Genomic DNA, 16,287 nt, shown 5'->3' with positions numbered 1-16,287 from the left:
ACTTAGCGTTTCCTTGTTTACAGCAAGGTGAGTCATATTTACAGTGCTGGGGAATTTGTCAGGAGCTGCATTCTGCTCGTCATCTGTTTCTTCCCCATTTCAGAAAGCAATTAGCAGGCGGAGCATGTGAATAACAAAATGTGCTGGAAGGGGCTGTTCACCCAACTGTGCCGAACGAAACGGCTGCCTGTCAGTCGCTGCAAGCCACTGACAGCTCTGACACCAGGGTACGACCAAGGTCCCGTAGACAGAGGTGCCCTGGACTGGCTAGTCAGCAGAGGAGAGAGGAAGGAGATCCACATGAAAGAGCAACTGGACTTTGGGGTGCTTAAGGAGATCGTCCTGGGGCAAATAGCGGCGATCAGGGGCATATAGTGTAGAGCTTGGTCCTTCCTCTCCATATAAGCTGATGAATTGTGCATGCAGGCTTCTAGCAGCGTCCTGAGCTGTTACTATCCTAGAAAGGAAGAAAAGAGGAAAAACCTTTTGTGCTAACTCCTGCTACTTCAGATGCAGCCTGGGCTGAGATAGCATGCATGAGTGGCATTTTAGCGAGGGGAGAGCTAAAACATGCAGGACAATGGAGTAGTGTTTTACCGACATTAATAAGAAATCCACAAATAGTAGTTACTATTTTATTTCACTTGCATGGGACGATTCACTGCACTTGGAGTTGGGACGCTGGGTTCCATCAGGGAAGTGTGAAGCAGAGGGATTTTAGTTTGCTTTAAGCGCAAATGTGTCTGTGCAAACTTAAACATGGAGCTGCTACAGAGTTTTCCATTATTCATGTATTAGATGTCTCGCTCTGAGTACAGGCCAAACGTACACGGGATGAGTGTCTCCAAAACTCATCCTCTCCTCTATACGTGTGGCTTGGGAAGGGATGAGATTACCCCTCTTGTTTTAGAAAAGGAGCATGGTAAGGCTTGTGGAGCTGCAAGGCTGAAATATGTGTATGTTCTTTGTCCAGAGCTGTGCAAGTCTCAGAAGAGCAGGTTAGGGCAGTGCTTGGCAACCATGAGGCTTGAGTTTCATTACTAACCTACTCTGGGTACTTGAGCACACTGCAAATCTAAAGCTTGCACTTCTCACTTTGCTTCACAGAGACAGGTCTGGGCAATAAAATTAATTTTTTTGCAAAACACTCAAGGTTTGGACAGGCCCTGGTCTAAAACAGAAAATACCATCTCCCCAGGGTGAAGGACCAGAAGACAAAGGAGGAGAGGAGAGAAAGAGCATTTTCTATCCCAGGCATCTGGATACTTCCAAATCTTTTCCTTCCCTCACAGATTTGTTGTGGCATCCTTCAAGTGAGTAGGTTACCTGAAAAGCAGGCCCGCTTCATAAAACTTTGCATCCATCCAGCTTACTATAAAATAATAATCATACCATTTAGAATACGAAACCCGTCAGTATCGCCTGAGGGTAGACGTGCCCTTGAAAGGGAAAGTGAAGAGTGTTTGTTCAGAGCAAGAAGGCAGCAGGGAGGATGGAGCTGAATGCAGGTGGCAGCTCCTGAGCCTGATGCTTTCTGACGGGCAGTGGCTGCTCCCTCCATCAGCCAGTACCTGTGGGAATCCCTCAGGCTTCCCACCTGAGGCCGTGGCGTAAGGGTGAGTGAAGGTCTGGCCGCACAGGCAGCACTGTGAACAACCTGGGCACAAGCTGGCTTGTGTGTGCAACTTTGTGGCTAGATTTACAGCTTGGTCTCCAGAAGAATATGGGCTGAAGAGCAGCATTCCCAGGTGTGGCAGTGGGCAGAAGCCCCCTTCGTTAATCCAGATGTGTTTATGGCAGTAGCTACCCTAGTGGGAACGGCGCTGTACATCATACAGATTAGAAACGATTGTCTTCACCGGGCCGTTTCCCAGTGGAGCATTGCACTTGCTCCTTTCATTGCAAGGGAAAAATGTTATTCCTGTCCTGTCTGTTTGTTTCTCGGCTGCTGGTGGAGGATGCTCACATATATCAGAACTTATCAGGGCAATATTTAATTTACCTGAACAGACATGAGTTGCTGAACTGTCACAAGCAACAAAAACCATATCATGGTGTCTTGGTGGTACAGCTTGCAGGCCTGAAGTGAAGCATCGTGACCAACCAAGCCTCTGAGCCCTGCTGTTTTGATTCTTTGTCTTATGCTGGCATTGAACAGCTGCATTTGTTGGAACAGAGATGGGAGGGAAAACTGGGTCAGCATCGAACACAGCACTAAACTGGATGTTTGCAGACCCAATTTTATTTAGTTCTAGGGACACTTTGAGCCAGTTTGAAAATGTCCTCTGCAAGTGGAGCAAGAGTCCAGATCCCATTCCTGTCTCTGCCGTCATGCCCATGTGAGAGAAGCACTGCAGCAGCTGTGCAAAAGGGCTTTGAGATTCAGCAACAAAGTAGTTATTTAGAAGTGAGATGTTTGTTGTCTTTATAATAGTGAGTTCCTTTGAAATGATGGGCTGAGCTCCTCGGCAGCGGATGCTGCGGGATGTGAATGCCATGCACAGCCCACATGCCCGCAGACACCGGGGACATAAATGCTCTACGTGCCTGAGATGGCCCAACTTGCAAAGCTCAGATCTGTATTCCTGCAGGAGGAGTGCACGTTTGTGCGTCTGTGCTTGAGTCCAAATGCTGTGCCTTTTCCTGCCAGTGCGTATGTCATCAGTGAATGCTGTGAATGAGATTGCTCTCAGTCTGCGTGCTCCTGCAAGCACTGTAGTTCACAGATGGAGCAAGACTTTAGCTCACTTTTGGCTGCTCTGCTTTGGATTTGTCTCTTCCTTTCTAGATGGGAATGAGTAGCTGGGAGACAAGGGAGGAAAGAGGAAAAGAACATCAATAATGAGCAAATGTTACATTTCTGTTTATGAAAAGGCTGTTCGATAAGTCGGTAGCCATTTAAACAACACCCTTAATAAAATACAGTTTCTCAGAAAGGGCAGCTCAATTCTGTGCCGTACACGAATTTGCAGTATCTGAGATGGATGAGATCTCTCCTCTGCTTTCACAAGCAACCATTTATTTACAGGGTGAGGCTGTCATACCCGCACGAACACTGCCAAACCTGGCAGGTCTGCAGAATAAGCTTTTGTTTGGTTTGTATTTCTAGCTTCTTCCTTCAGCCAAAGCGGTCCTGCTTGAGCTACAAGTTTTGTTCTGAGAAGTATTGGATGGTCAAAAGACAGGCCCTGTTCTCACCTGCCAGCTAGTCTTGACTGATGCTGCATGTGTTTAGCAGTGTGCTGTGTGGGATGGCTTGGAGCAGAAATGAGTACTGCAAAGGTGTTGTTGCTTGAACCTTCATAGAGAATCAAAGCCTGATTTCTTTCTTGAGCTGGGAATTAGTGTGGAAAATGACTCACTCTGCTATTGAAGTAGCTAATGCTGCCTGCAGGATTATCCTGGCCACTGCAGCTTGGACTCCCGACCACATCGTTCCAGTTACGCAAGTGGGTAACACTTGGCCTTACTTGAAATTTGTAATCATAGATGCTTTTCCTTCACTACTTGCTAAGCTAATGAGGTGATCAACAAGAGAGGTGGGAAGATCCACTGGGAAAAGTCAGAGATCTTTCATGGCATTGCCAGAATGCCAGAGCTCAACCTGGTCTAGCTTGTGGCATCGTTTTTTACCAGCAGAGATCAAACACCATGAGCTTTGCATCTACTGTCTGTAGGAGATCAATGTTTCTGTTCCGCTGGAGCCTATGGCTCAAAAATAATGACCTGATGAGAGGCACACCAAAATAGTGCACGGAAAGGTCGTGATAACAATTACAGGAGAGTAATAAGAGTAATTAAGTATTCACAGCAGCTTACTCCTTTGTAAGGGTGGAGATATCCCATTTTAGAGAGGAGTAGAGGTCATGCTATAGAAAGACGATGAGCATATTTGATGTGGCAGGTGATGGATGCCCTGACTTGAGCAGGGTGAGTGTCCTTTCTGTCTGTGTTCAGGGTGGTGCAGGAGCAGGAATCGGCATAGATTATGAAGAAGCCTTCCTTACACCTGCTCTGAAGGCTGCAAGGCAAGAAGCTGCAGAACTTCCTCACGCTGTGAAGGGGATGCAAGCATCTGCGCCAAATCCCCACGGTGGTACCAGCCCTCTAGGGAGAGAGAGCAACCGCAGCAGCATGCTGGAGCTTTCAACATCCTTAGTGAGAAGATGTACATCCTCTGTGCCTTCAGCATCTAAGTCTGTGGCTGCGATGCCTCTCCGTTCCTGGGCTGTATCTAGTGGATTGGGAACATTCCTAACACCAGAGGCTTTATCTGCCACGCTGCAGGCTTGTTCCTTTATCTCTGCCAAAGGGATTGCATCCTCCACTATGCAAAGGCAACATTTTGCTGCCAAGGTGATGGTGTAACTGAGATTTAAGGCCTGCGTGTGTGCAAAACCCTGCAGTGTTTGAAATGGGAGTAAAAACACAGTCATCCTCAATCTGTTCTTTTGTATGATTCACAAGGGGCCTTCTAGGCCTGGAAAATAAGACGCGTATCCCATGCCAACAGGTAAATGTTGCAACACTTCCTGGTGCATTAACAGTGTTTTCAGTGCAGGATTGATACCAAAGCATTGGGTGAGTGTGTGTGCGCATCCCACACCAACTTTATCAGTGACAATGTCGTTACTGCTGAAATGGGTGAGGAAGCAGGCGCAGAATTAAGTGCCTCGCACATTTGGAGTCAGCGGCAGAACTGACTGAAATAGGACCCTGGTGCCTTGGCTCACAATCCTCTGCTAATCACAGCACCGGAGGTGAAATGAAAGCCTTCGCCAGTCTTCTGCTGCTAGTGCCCAGGGCTGGGAGGCACGTCTCCTCCCTGGCGGAGCAGCTGGAGCAGAGACGCGGGTGGAGGGCTGCCAGTGCTGTCTGGGGCTGGAGAAACTCCTGGTGCTGCTCATCTAGGGCGCTGTGGGGATGGCGGCTGTTCTTGCAGAGTTGGAGGGACTGGAGTAACACCCCCCGCTATCAGCCCCGGACTGCTTTTGTTTAGTTCCCTGAATCTATCAGAGAGCAGTGCGCCTGGCTCCCTTTTTGTTGTCAGTGCTGGTGTGGGTTTTTTTTTTTCGTTTAACAGCAATTTTGCCTTTGTTGCCAAACCTGCAAGTAGGGCTGGGCCGAGTGAGGAAGTGTAATTAAAGTTTGCTTAGACAAAGGCGTTTGGTGACGAGATGCAGTGTTGCTGAATCCACAAGGGGCACAATTAACTGATAAGAGTAAACTAATTGTTATTCATATTAAATTAGGGCACAGGTGATTTGGAAAATCTATAGACACTCCCATATGCTTTGCAATTTTGCATTGCAGATTATGGTTTTATAAAGCCCTTCTGGGATTCGGATTATAGAGGCAAAGTGTGGAGCTGTATCTAAACTGAACATACTCTTTCCTGATTAACTACATGATAAAAACATAAATGTGCACATCAGAGGATTTATCACTGTGTTTGCATACTAATTTTTCTTTTCCAGGCATGAACACAACAGTTTTTTATAGATCCAAGTGATTCTGTTTAGTGGCACCCAGACAAGGTGAGGTGATTCCCGTGTTGTCCCGTAATAGTTTTGCGGTGGAGGTTAACAGCAAGGAGCGGGCATATGGCAGGGACATGAGCGCCACAGGAGCGGTAGGAGACACGGGGATACTTGCTGCTGGTTCTTTTCTGAGGTGCTGTCATGGTCTGTGAGTATCCATAGGCAAGAGGCAGCGGGGCCGTGCTCCCCCGGCAGGATGGTGAGGCAGCAACGAGGTGCAGTTTGCCTGCACGCTGACGGGAATGGCAGGTCGCTCGAGCTTTTGGAGCAATTCTGCATCAGGCTCTGTTTGTTTAAAATGAATAATTATGAACGGGACGTGAAAAAAAAAGAGTCTAAATTGCTTGTGTGATCTTGGGATATGTGAGATATTATGATTATTTATGCGCTTCTCTGTCTCACTTTATCAATTCATTGCGTTGCAATCCCAGAGTGTCACAAGCTGCTCTTGGAAAAGGTTCTCTCTCAGTGAGATCCAAAGCTGCCTGGTGAAGCGGTGGTAGAAAATGTGGGGGCAACAGAGCAGGAAAGGGGGCAGAGCATGTGTCAATGGCGTGGCTTCAGTGTTAAGGCAGAGGGAAATGCGGGCCTTTGGCTTGGACTCGCCAGTAAGTCTCCCGAGCCCTAAAACCAGAAAGGACCTGTGACTTCTGTCACCTGGGAGCCCCCGTATGGGGCTGTATCACTTAACACACTGAGAGACCCAGCAATAATTCCAGCAGTGCACACATGGTTTTGCTTTCCTCTCCTCTCTTCTGGTCTCGAGCTGTGGCGTCCAGAGCAAAGACAAGTTTCTGACCCCTGTGATGGGTGTGAGGACATTTGGGTGGAGAGTTTGGAAACAGAGCTTAATTACAAAGCAGTGTGGAGAGAGCTGGATCACTGTTTATGTTTGTTTGCTGAGAGGGTGCTTCCCAATAAATTAAAATACCTTAGAGAACAGTTTGGATATTGTGATTTAGCACCGTCTGGGTTGTGCTGGTCTCTGAACAATCTCTGCCTTGGATTCTGGCCAAGATAATGATCAAAAAAAGGCTGTAGCTGGACAAGGAGTCCAGGGGTTATTGAATCACTCCTGCCAACTCCCAGCAATGTGCTAAACCATTTCCTTTTAGATGTTCCCCTGGGTTAGGTTTACCTACAACGGGGTTTTTAGCCCACAAAGAGTTTCTTCCAAGATGTTAAGAGGCACCACTGTCCAAGGGAAGCTCCGTGCAAAGTGTGGCTCTCCTTTTCCTGGGCTCTGAACTGATGCAGGCTCTGTCTCTCCCAGCAGAGCAGAGAAGACGGGTCTGGCGCTAGGCTGAGGTATCTTTACTGGAGGAAATTCCAGTGGTAAAATGCCAGGCTAGGGCTTAACTTGTTTGCCGATTTGAAGGAGAGAGCACCACCTGCTGATACATCACCACGGCTTTTCTTTTGGTCTCTCCCAACACTTGCTCTAACCCACTCCTAAATCCGTGGAGCATCCCGAGGGCACGCTGAGACCCACAGGTCAGGGTGTGTAAATGCCCTTCGTGCATGAACAGAGCCTTGATGGGGAGAAACAGCTCCTGACAGGCAGCGCTGCCAGGGAGGACGGTATCTCCCTGTCTTGGCTTCAAGGTGAAGATGGGCTGTACTCAGGCAATGGTTTTCCTCCAAAGACTCTTTTGGACATTCATCGTATCAGGTGGATCAGTGCCCTGCCTGTCTTCCAAAGCCTGTTGTTGGTGTCCAGCTCCTTGCGTCTGCCTGAGGGCCCTGCCCAGCTGGGGAGTGCTGCGTGGTGAGTCTCTCTGCCTGTTTGTCACTGGCTTGAATGCTGGTTGCAGAAGTCCAGCTGGATGACGAGAAAGCATCTCTGATAACTTGTGTAGGTGAAGCCCGTGAGATAGACTTTTTGAGTGGAACATAAGGAGATTTTGGATGGGATGACAGCTTTTATTGTTGCTTGCTGTACCTTTACTAGAAGAAAAAGAAACCTTGGCTTCTGAGTAGATTTGTCACAGAACTATCTGCCAGTTTCCCCCCCACTAGAAGCCCAACAGACTTAAAGACTGGTAATTGCTCTCTGTAGCACAGCAACAAGGGCAATAGTTGCTGGAAACAGTCTGTGCAAATAGCAGAATGTGTTGTTCCACCCCATAAGATGCTTACGCTCTGCTTGAAAACCTGTTGGCCTCTGTTTTGCCCTTGGAGAATAATAACTGTGCTTGCGGGTGCTGGCTGGAGGATCTTTTTGCCCAGCATGCACATGTCAACCAAAGTAGGAGCAAGGATCCATTCCAGAAAGTGAGATGGACCGTGGTGCTTAAAGGGAGCACTATAAATAGGTTGAGGGGGTTTGTTGCATGGAGAGTAGCAAGTGGTTAGTCTGATTTGTGGTTATGAGCAGCTACCTCTCAGCCTCCCTTGGGAAGAGGGGGATTTGTCTTAGTTTGACAAAATGGCCAAGCTGGGAGATTTTTTTTTTCCTCAGTAGCCTCTCCCAGAGCCTTGGATCCCTCTCATCTGCATGACAAGTGAAGTGGCACTATCAAATGAGGTTCTCCCTGGTGTCAGGGTTGGCTCTGAAGAGTCTGTCATTTCAAGAACTGGCCCATCTCTTTCCTCATCCTGTTTCTGTAGATAGTCATATCTCAAGTCGGGTACCACAAGGTGGTAATAATCTGGAACCCAGCCTATGAGCTGAGAAAATTCCCAGAAAGCCTGAGGCAAGGTAGTTCCCATGTTCAGGCTGCCTGAGGCCTGAAAACAAGGCGGCGCTTGCTTGGGGTAGCAGGCGAGGCTGCCAGCCAGGTTAGACAGAAACGTGGAGCGCATCAGCCCTTGGGCTGCTCCAGCTGGTACGCTGCTCCCTGCCCGCAGCCCAGCACTGTGCCTGCGTGTGCACCGCTGGAATGTACCCTGCTGTTTGCTCCGTATTTGCCCTCACGCTCTTCCCTTTGCCCTGCGCTGCCTTGGTTAATGAGGTTATTGTTTAGCCGGAGAGAGGCATCAGCTTGTGTTTGTGCCTGGCTGCAGCACAGTTCCAAGCAGCGATCCTCCTGACAGTGCCAGATGGCAGCCGCAAGCGCAGGGGAGAGGGGGAATGGGAGCTGTGGCTCTGCCCCCTCCCAGGAAAAAAGGCTGGTGGAGTGTGTCTGTCTGCCCGGCTCTGCTGCGGCGTGGCTTCGGAGTCTGGAGCGGCAGATGGAGCACGGTCGAGGAGAGGGCCTCAGGATGGTGGGGCAGGCAGAGTGCCGGGCTGTGAGCCTCTAGGTTTGGTTTCCCTGTGCCTCCAGGCCTGTGGTAATAAACCTTACACAAACCTAGCCAGAAGCCATAGCATTAATATTTAAAAAATGACATTTAAGGTATTGAATATATGATACATTCTCCAGAATAATGTCTATGTGTGTGTGTGTGCGTGCACACGCTTGGGGCTTTGTTTTCCTTTTATAGTGGATTGTTTTGTGTATGTATTTTACTCGGGGTATTTTGTGCTATAATAAGAAGGGGGAGGGAGCAGGAAAATACTGCTTTGTTTATATACACTGCTGTCACAGCGATGCTGCGTGTTTCAGACGCGCATCCTCTGGATTCCAGGCAAAAAACACCCTTCCCCGCTTCATCCCGAGAGCCTCTGGGAGGACTGCCTGAGCCTCTCCTCCGTACCCCTCTTGCTGGCAGGCTTACCCTCTCCTGCTAATTTGGCTCTGACGAATGTGGCACACTGTACCCAGCATGCAAACAAGTCAATATGCTAAGGTTCAAAGGGACAACCTTGGAAAATGTCAGAGCAGCATCTCTCTACACCATTGTTCTGCTGCGCTGGTCACAAAAAGGAGCTCCGACTGAGGCAGGCTGTAATTTTCAGTCGGGGGAGCAGGGGAAGGACACAGCAATGCCTCTCTGTATGTGTCTATGTCCCTCCTGAGCTTCCTTGATACTTTTCCCAATGCCTTTCACCTTTGTGAGTCTTCAGAGGCACTGGTGCAGGGCTGAGCCTGAAATGTTACTGCTCATCTATAATTTTTATAAATCTCAGGTGCAGCACATCTCCTTTCCCTCCTCCCTGAGTTTTTATGTGTTTAGGTTTTGTGGCAGGGCTGGTTTTATATCTCTTCTCCCTTGTTTTCTCCCCTCTCACGCAGCCCTGAAATAGTCAATGAATGTGCCGCTTCTTAGCTCTTGATATAGGCCTCAAGGGACAGTTCTTTCCTACCCATCTCCTGAATGCCATAACAGCAGGTAGCCTGGGACACGCTGGAAAAGCGCTGGGTCTGAATCCGCCCTTTTGATATAAGTGGACAATATGCATTTTTAATAGACACGGAGTTCAGTGAAACCTTTAGTACTAGCTGAATTGGCGCAAAATTCCCAGGCAAGTAGTCTTTGGAGATGATCTCTCCCTAGGTACCTTGCAGAAAATGAGACCAAGGACAAAAAAAGGCCATGTTCCCTTTGATTGCAAGAACTGTCTTGTTTTTCAGAGGAGGTGACTGAGCAGAAGCTAGCCTGGCTGTGCAGTCTCTTTAGCTGTGCATGAAGGATTCTGCACTGGCAGTTCTTGTTCAGCCTTGTTTATCCACAGAGCAGGTGCAGCTTGAGGGGAGAGGCTGTTATAAAGCACCTTCCTTCGAGCATCGCCCTGCATGGACAGTCCTTCAGCACTGGCCTGGAGGCATCATTTCCCTGGTTTTTCCAGTATGGGCCTTGCCAGTCTCAGCAAAGCTCATTTGCACCTGAGGCGGTGGCTTGGGGCCATGCGTGGAGTCCTCCAGCTTCCTTCACTTCAAGAGGAAAGAGTATGGGACCTCCTGCCCCTGGCACTGTGGTGTTGCAGTTAGGATTTGTCAGCGTGTCTTGATGGTTGCTACTTTGCAGGTAATGTTTTGATTTGCAAACTACGTAGCGGAAATCTCTGCTCCCAGGTTCCCCTCGAGATGCACAAGTTGAAACTGGGGTCTGAATGCTATAGGTTCAAAAAAAAAGCCCGGTGGAAATGGTGGGAGTCACTGGTGCAGATCACCGAGTCCTTCACAACATGGACCTCAGCTCCCTGAGTACTGAAGCTTTTCACAGTAACTGGAAGGTTGTGGGTTTTCTTTGTTGTTCCTTTTTTGGTGAAGCATAAGTAAATCTGTCTGCACCTAGAGGTTACCATGGCACTGTAACCTTACCAGATCTGGAAGAGAAGGAGTAACAAGGGAGTAGCTGTAGCTGTGGATCTGTGCATGTCCATTTTGGAACATATAGCTGGCAGAAGATGGTGGTATATGGAGGAGGTTGGTCTGGCTGGAAGCAGGCGAGGAGGCAGCAGTAGCAGGACAGGTAAAGGTAACTCACCCCCAACCTCAGGACTGACTTCTGGCTCATGTTAAACCATCCAGCTGTGAGCGTGGCATCCAGAGACGTATATACTGTGGTGTTCAGCCATCTGGGAGAGATCTGCTGCTGAGCATGAGTCAGCCGTGCCTGGGTTAACTATTAAAGGGCAGTATCAGGAGATAAGATCTCTACTCTACTTCCTCAGCCCCTTCAAGCCCTGTGTCCTCCCAGTGGTCCCTGTGAAGGCAGGGAGTGCACCTAGGGTCCTGCTGCATCGTTAAAGGTCAGAGAAGTGTCCTGTCCACCCACTGGGCTTGGTGCAGTTGTCCCCAGATTAGAGGCAGCCCTGGTCACATCCAGAGCCTCCTTCCTGGGGGGGAAGAGTGTTCCTGCTGTCCTTTGCCCAGTGCCAAGCCCCACAGTCAGCTGCCAGGGTGGACGTGGGCGTACCTGGCTTTTGGGTAGGGATGGCTGAGTGGGGCCGTGGAAAGACATGGTGCTAGATAGAAGGGGAGTTGCTTGAGATCTAACGAGTGGTACCTGCTGCTTGCAAAGCCCAAGTGGATTCGGCTGGGGAGCCACCAGTCCGGGCACGGAGGCACGCACAGCGAAGAGTGGAGGATGCTTCTGCTAAACCGTGTGTGCAGAAAGTGGAGCAGAGCTCACTCCGCCTGCCTCCCTGAGAGGAACCTTGCTTCCCACCTAAGCATATGGTGACTGCTTTCTCCCAGAGAGGTGCTGAGCCTCCTCACCAGCAAGACCCTTCTCTCACGTCCAGCCCTTCCTAGCCTCACACTTTGCGTTTGCCTGCTAAGCTGGGAGATCGTCTCCCTTAGCCTGTGGCTGCAAACTCAGTGGGTGATGCCGTGGAGTGAGGAGAGCAGGAACCAATTCCTTAAGGGGCCATCTCAGAGCCTTCCCTGGCTTTTCCTCCCATCGCAGGGAGAAGTGCCCCTGCCTAAGTGGAATAAATTGGTACAGACCATTAGCAGCGCAGGTCCTTCTCTGGTGGGGGGGAGGGAAGGGGCTGTCAGCACTGCTTTGGATACAAAGCAGCCAGCCACGCTCTGGCTCCTTCCTCCCGCACCCCGTTGGCCTCCTCCTCCTCCTCCTCCTCCCTCTCCCTGTTTGCACGCTCCCTCCCTCTTTCACTCTCTTTCTTTCCCTTAACGCCACGCTGCAGAAAGGCAGACCTGGGGAACTGGAGGTCCACAGAGGCAGCGGAGGAGGAATGCTGTTTCTTTGCGAGTGAAAGGAGGAGGCAGAGAGACAATGAAGGAGTGTCTTGGTTGCTGCCTGGATTAAGAAAGCATACATAATAATAATAATAAAAAAAAAAAAATCTGGACCCAACAAACGAGGAAAAAGGGAGGAGAGGAGGAGGAGGAGGAGGTTGCTGGGGGGAGCCCACTCCAGTGGGTGAACAGCCGCTTTGAATCGTGCCTCTGTTCCCAGGGATGTGAATGGGAGCAGCTTCCCAGCCACGATGGAGAGAGAAGGCGGTTCAGGCTATGGGAATAAGGTAACTCTTGCCTCTTGCCGGCGTTGCGTGGCTGAGCTGAGCAGGACAGAGATCCTTTATGCACAGGGCTGGGTGTGTGTGTGTGTGCATGTGTGTATGCAGCGGGCAGAGAGTGGGAGGAAGCAGGAAAGACTCCAAAGCGATTTTTCTACCCCTCCTAGCGTATTTAAAGAATGCAGAATGGGTCCCGGGGGCCGCAGTGCTGGAGATCACTTTGCCCCCGCTTTTTCAGGCTGGGTGCCTGAGGACACCAAGCTGCTTTGCCTGGGGAGGGCTGGCTGGGTCGTGGGGAAATACACTTGTGCCTTGCCTCCAGGAGCACTGTGCTCCCAGCCTTGCCCCCCCAGACCTGCACCTGCTCTGGGGCTCCCCTCGTGGGCTTGAGTGCAGCTCTGGGGGAAGCTGCGTGGGGACTACAATGGCCCAGCGCCCTTCCAGCCCGCCGGTGCATCCGTGCAGAAAGATGGGAGGGAGGTGAGAGGCGTCTGAGAGAGTTGCTTTTCTCTTCCCGTGGTCATCCTCTGTCTTTTCTTTGCAACAGAAAGGGATGGGATTTAGTAGGAGGGGGAACTGAAATCCCTTTCATTCGTGCCAGCAGTGGCGAGAGCCAACTTTGAGGCTGCTTAAAGAGAAAAGCTTTCAGAGTGCTATCTTTTTGGAGGAATAGGAGATGGCTGAGCGATGCTTTGCCATCTGAGGAGTGATCTCTGTGTTGTGTTGTGTTGTGGGAGTGGGTGGAGATGAAAAATAGTGATTGGGGGGGGGGGGGGGGGCAAGTCTGTGGTGATCGATGGAACTACCCACAAATGATGCTTTCCTTTTCCCTGCTGGGCCTCTTGCTGACTCAATTCCTGGGTCGCAGACCTGAAAGTCCTGATTTCTCTCAGTCAGACCAGAAGGTGCAACTTCAAATAGTATTGGGAGGTGGCTTGGCCCAGACGTTTGGGAAAGCACCGTGGAGAACCTGATGTTTACAGCTGTGGAGCCCATAACCTGTTAATCCCAGCACGCAGGGGTCTTGGCTGGGCAGCCCTCACTATCTTTGGCAGGATCTTGCTGCTGCAATATCCATTTGTTCTGTGCTCTCCATCAGATACCCTCTCCTCCTCTTGCTTTCAGGGGGTTCTTGGTGGGTCTTGGCATGGGGCTAGGAAGCATTTGCTTTGGTTGCTTATATAATGACGTGTCAGAGGTCCCCAGTTTTGTGCACACAGTGCAGAAAGTCATGAGCCCCAGTGTGCCATCAATTGACGTAAGAGCTTGTATGCACATCTAAGGAGCTTATGGTCCAATGTTCTGGACTGGAAGAGACTATGCAGTCTGTCGCATGGGTCCGTACGTACTTGTCTAAATTGTTAGTGTCCCTGAGCATCTACAGTGAGGTGTCCTTAACTTGTGTAAATGAGTGGGGCTGGGTGCGTTTGTGTGTGCACATAAATATGGAAGAAGGGCTGTGTAAATGTACAGGGGAGCTTCAAAACATTCTTTTGTTTTTTGAGTAATTCTCATAACTCACCCAAGATCCATCTTACTTGCCTGGTTCGTGTAATTAGTTCTTCTCTGTACAGAGATCCCTAATGCAAATTAATCAACAAAGATTTGGCTAGAAGGTTACATTAGCTGGGATTGCTTGGCTTACCCGACAGAGTTAGGATCAAAAAGATGTAGGAAAATGGAGGCACTCGGGGAAGGAGGGTAAAATATCTTCTTTCTGTATGTAGCACCCAACTCTGTTTTCTGTGTCAGCTTTAAAGTATTGTGGAATATGGAAGATGTTCTGGTAAAAGAATTGAATAATTAGCCAGTGTAAAAGAAGGATCTCTCTCCCGGGAGGGAAATAGGGGCCAAGAGCTCTGGAAATGGCCAAAGCCAGCAGGACAGTGCATGCTACTAGAATGGAAAGGTAGCTGATCAATAGTTTTATTTTCCTGGCTGATTATGTATGGGCATGTGAAAGAGGAAGAAAAATGAAATCCGTGATGTTGGTTCCGAGTACTTTCCCATTTCAGGCAGCTGAGTTATAAATCCCTCGCTGCACACACACACACGCACCCCAGACATTCCTAGTGAAACGCTGTCAGCTTCTGTGTTGGAGTACTGTGAACTTAGTCGTTAGCAACGCAGCAGTGGATTTAATGAGAGCTGGCTCACTCCAAGCAGGGCTGACCAGAGGAAGATGCAGGAGAGGGGACCCAAGTCTCGTGTCGTTTCGATTCCCTAGGACAGCAGAGTGAGAGGGCATCGGTAAAGGTCTCCTGCCACATGCATATGGGCAAAGACACATTCTGTTCTCCTGTGGCTTTGTCCTCATCCCAGCAGTGTCTCGCAGAGCTCCAGTCAACTACAGCAATGCCTGGATTTGCTCTTTCCTCCCTTGACCTGCAGCATTGTTCTGCATCTTTCTGGCTTTTGCTTTGCAACTGTGCACCTTCTGAGGCAAGAAGAACAGTGTGTGCCTCCAGCATGCAGGGCCTTGTCGCCTTTTAGCGTGCTCACAAATGCTGCATCTTTCTGGCAAACAATTGCTGTAGCTAGGAGATGTGGCTGACCAAGAAATCTTCCAGTAACTAAGTGGAAGCACATGCTCTCCCCTTACGCGAAGCTAGCTGCTCAGTGTCAAAAGAATACCTTCTGAAAGGAAAACCGTGCATCTGCCCTTTTAATCTTTTCCAGCACCCTCACGTTGCAACAGCAGAAACCTTGGGAAATGAAAAGAACTGTCTTTTAAGGGATGCTAGGGCAAATGTTGCAATTCATTTTTTAGTGTTTCTTGGAGACTCGCCTTTTGCAATGCTTTTGCTCTCTATTGCCCTTGCTTTATTTCTACTAACCCCCAAAAAAGTTATGCAAAAGCAGATTTTTCTCAAAACCCAGTGGACACCCTTGAATCCACAGGAAGACAGGGATATGGTCCTTTCTTGCATCACTGCATTTTGTCTTGCAAGGATGAGCAGCACCAGAGGCTGCCTGGCTTCCAGGGCTTAACAACAAGATCTCTGACTTCTGAGGATGCAGCAGGTCTTGGTCAGCATCTTTCTCTGTGGGTGATGCTCTCTGTGGCTTTCTCACCCTCCACTTTTTCTACAGCCCTCCATTGCATGCAGCAGCCTTGAAAAGTTAGGTGGGCTGTAGCTGTAAGTCTTGTTTGGGGTTAGGGCTGAAGGTGCATTTGGAGGGGCTTCAACCCACCTGAAGGCAGAGTGAAGCAGTGGCATTGGAAGGGCTCTCTGCAGTCTCTTTTTCATGGGTCCCTGTTCTCTGTGACATGTTGTCTTTTATGCTTTGCTTGTGGAGATCCTGAATTGGTTACCTACCAGTGTTTTGCTTCTCTGGTGGCAAGAAAAGTGATTTTTGCCAAGCCCAAGGTCTGAAGAGCAAGGGTAGATTCTCCCTCTGTCTCCTGCGAGCCCCAGCTGTTTGTGTTTGGGTTGGCAAGTTGACATCAGGGATGGATTCACCTTCAGAAGTTAATAAGGGCTTTGCTGAGTGGAGATCATAGGGTGTGGCCCATAATTAATCTTCGTATCCCAATCTAGACACGTGGACCACCCCCAAGTGCTCTAAGTAATACAGCATATTAGTCACTATTGAATATATCCTCCTACATTTTTTAATGGGAACTCCACGCCTCCAGGGAACCAAGGCAGCGAGAGGCTGAGGAAATAACTGAGAACAATTCGCTGCGCTAGGGAGCAGATCCCTGCCCCTTGCAGTGCTAATGGCTTTGTCCCACAGATTCAGCCAGTTTACTCCTCCTCCTGTTCTTGACCATCTCCATCTGCGGATATGTTAATTGTACCAAGTGACACTTTTCAAGGCACATTGGTTCAGAGGCTCATAAAATGACTCCTGTGCAGCGAGCTACCTTATGGCTACCTGTGCTGTGCCTGGAGCACGCTTGCACAGGCAGCTTTGTGAATCTGTGGTTTC

At 49.4% G+C, this 16,287-nt stretch overlaps 1 protein-coding gene across 3 annotated transcripts in view; it reads left to right on the top strand.

The window, feature by feature from the left end:
- Window positions 1-835: 835 nt before the first annotated feature.
- B3GAT1 (beta-1,3-glucuronyltransferase 1) overlaps window positions 836-16,287 on the top strand; it is a 52,184-nt gene continuing 36,732 nt past the window's right edge. For all 3 annotated transcript variants that reach the window (XM_080366461.1, XM_080366462.1, XM_080366459.1), the window contains exon 1: window positions 836-12,357. The gene's annotated coding sequence lies outside the window, so the exon portion shown is untranslated. The remainder of the gene's footprint in view (window positions 12,358-16,287) is intronic.

The sequence above is a fragment of the Falco punctatus genome (assembly GCF_963210335.1).
Source record: "Falco punctatus genome assembly, chromosome: 16".
Taxonomy (NCBI): domain Eukaryota; kingdom Metazoa; phylum Chordata; class Aves; order Falconiformes; family Falconidae; genus Falco; species Falco punctatus.
Note: the sequence above shows the minus strand (reverse complement) of the source record. Positions and strands in the feature narration are given on the sequence as shown.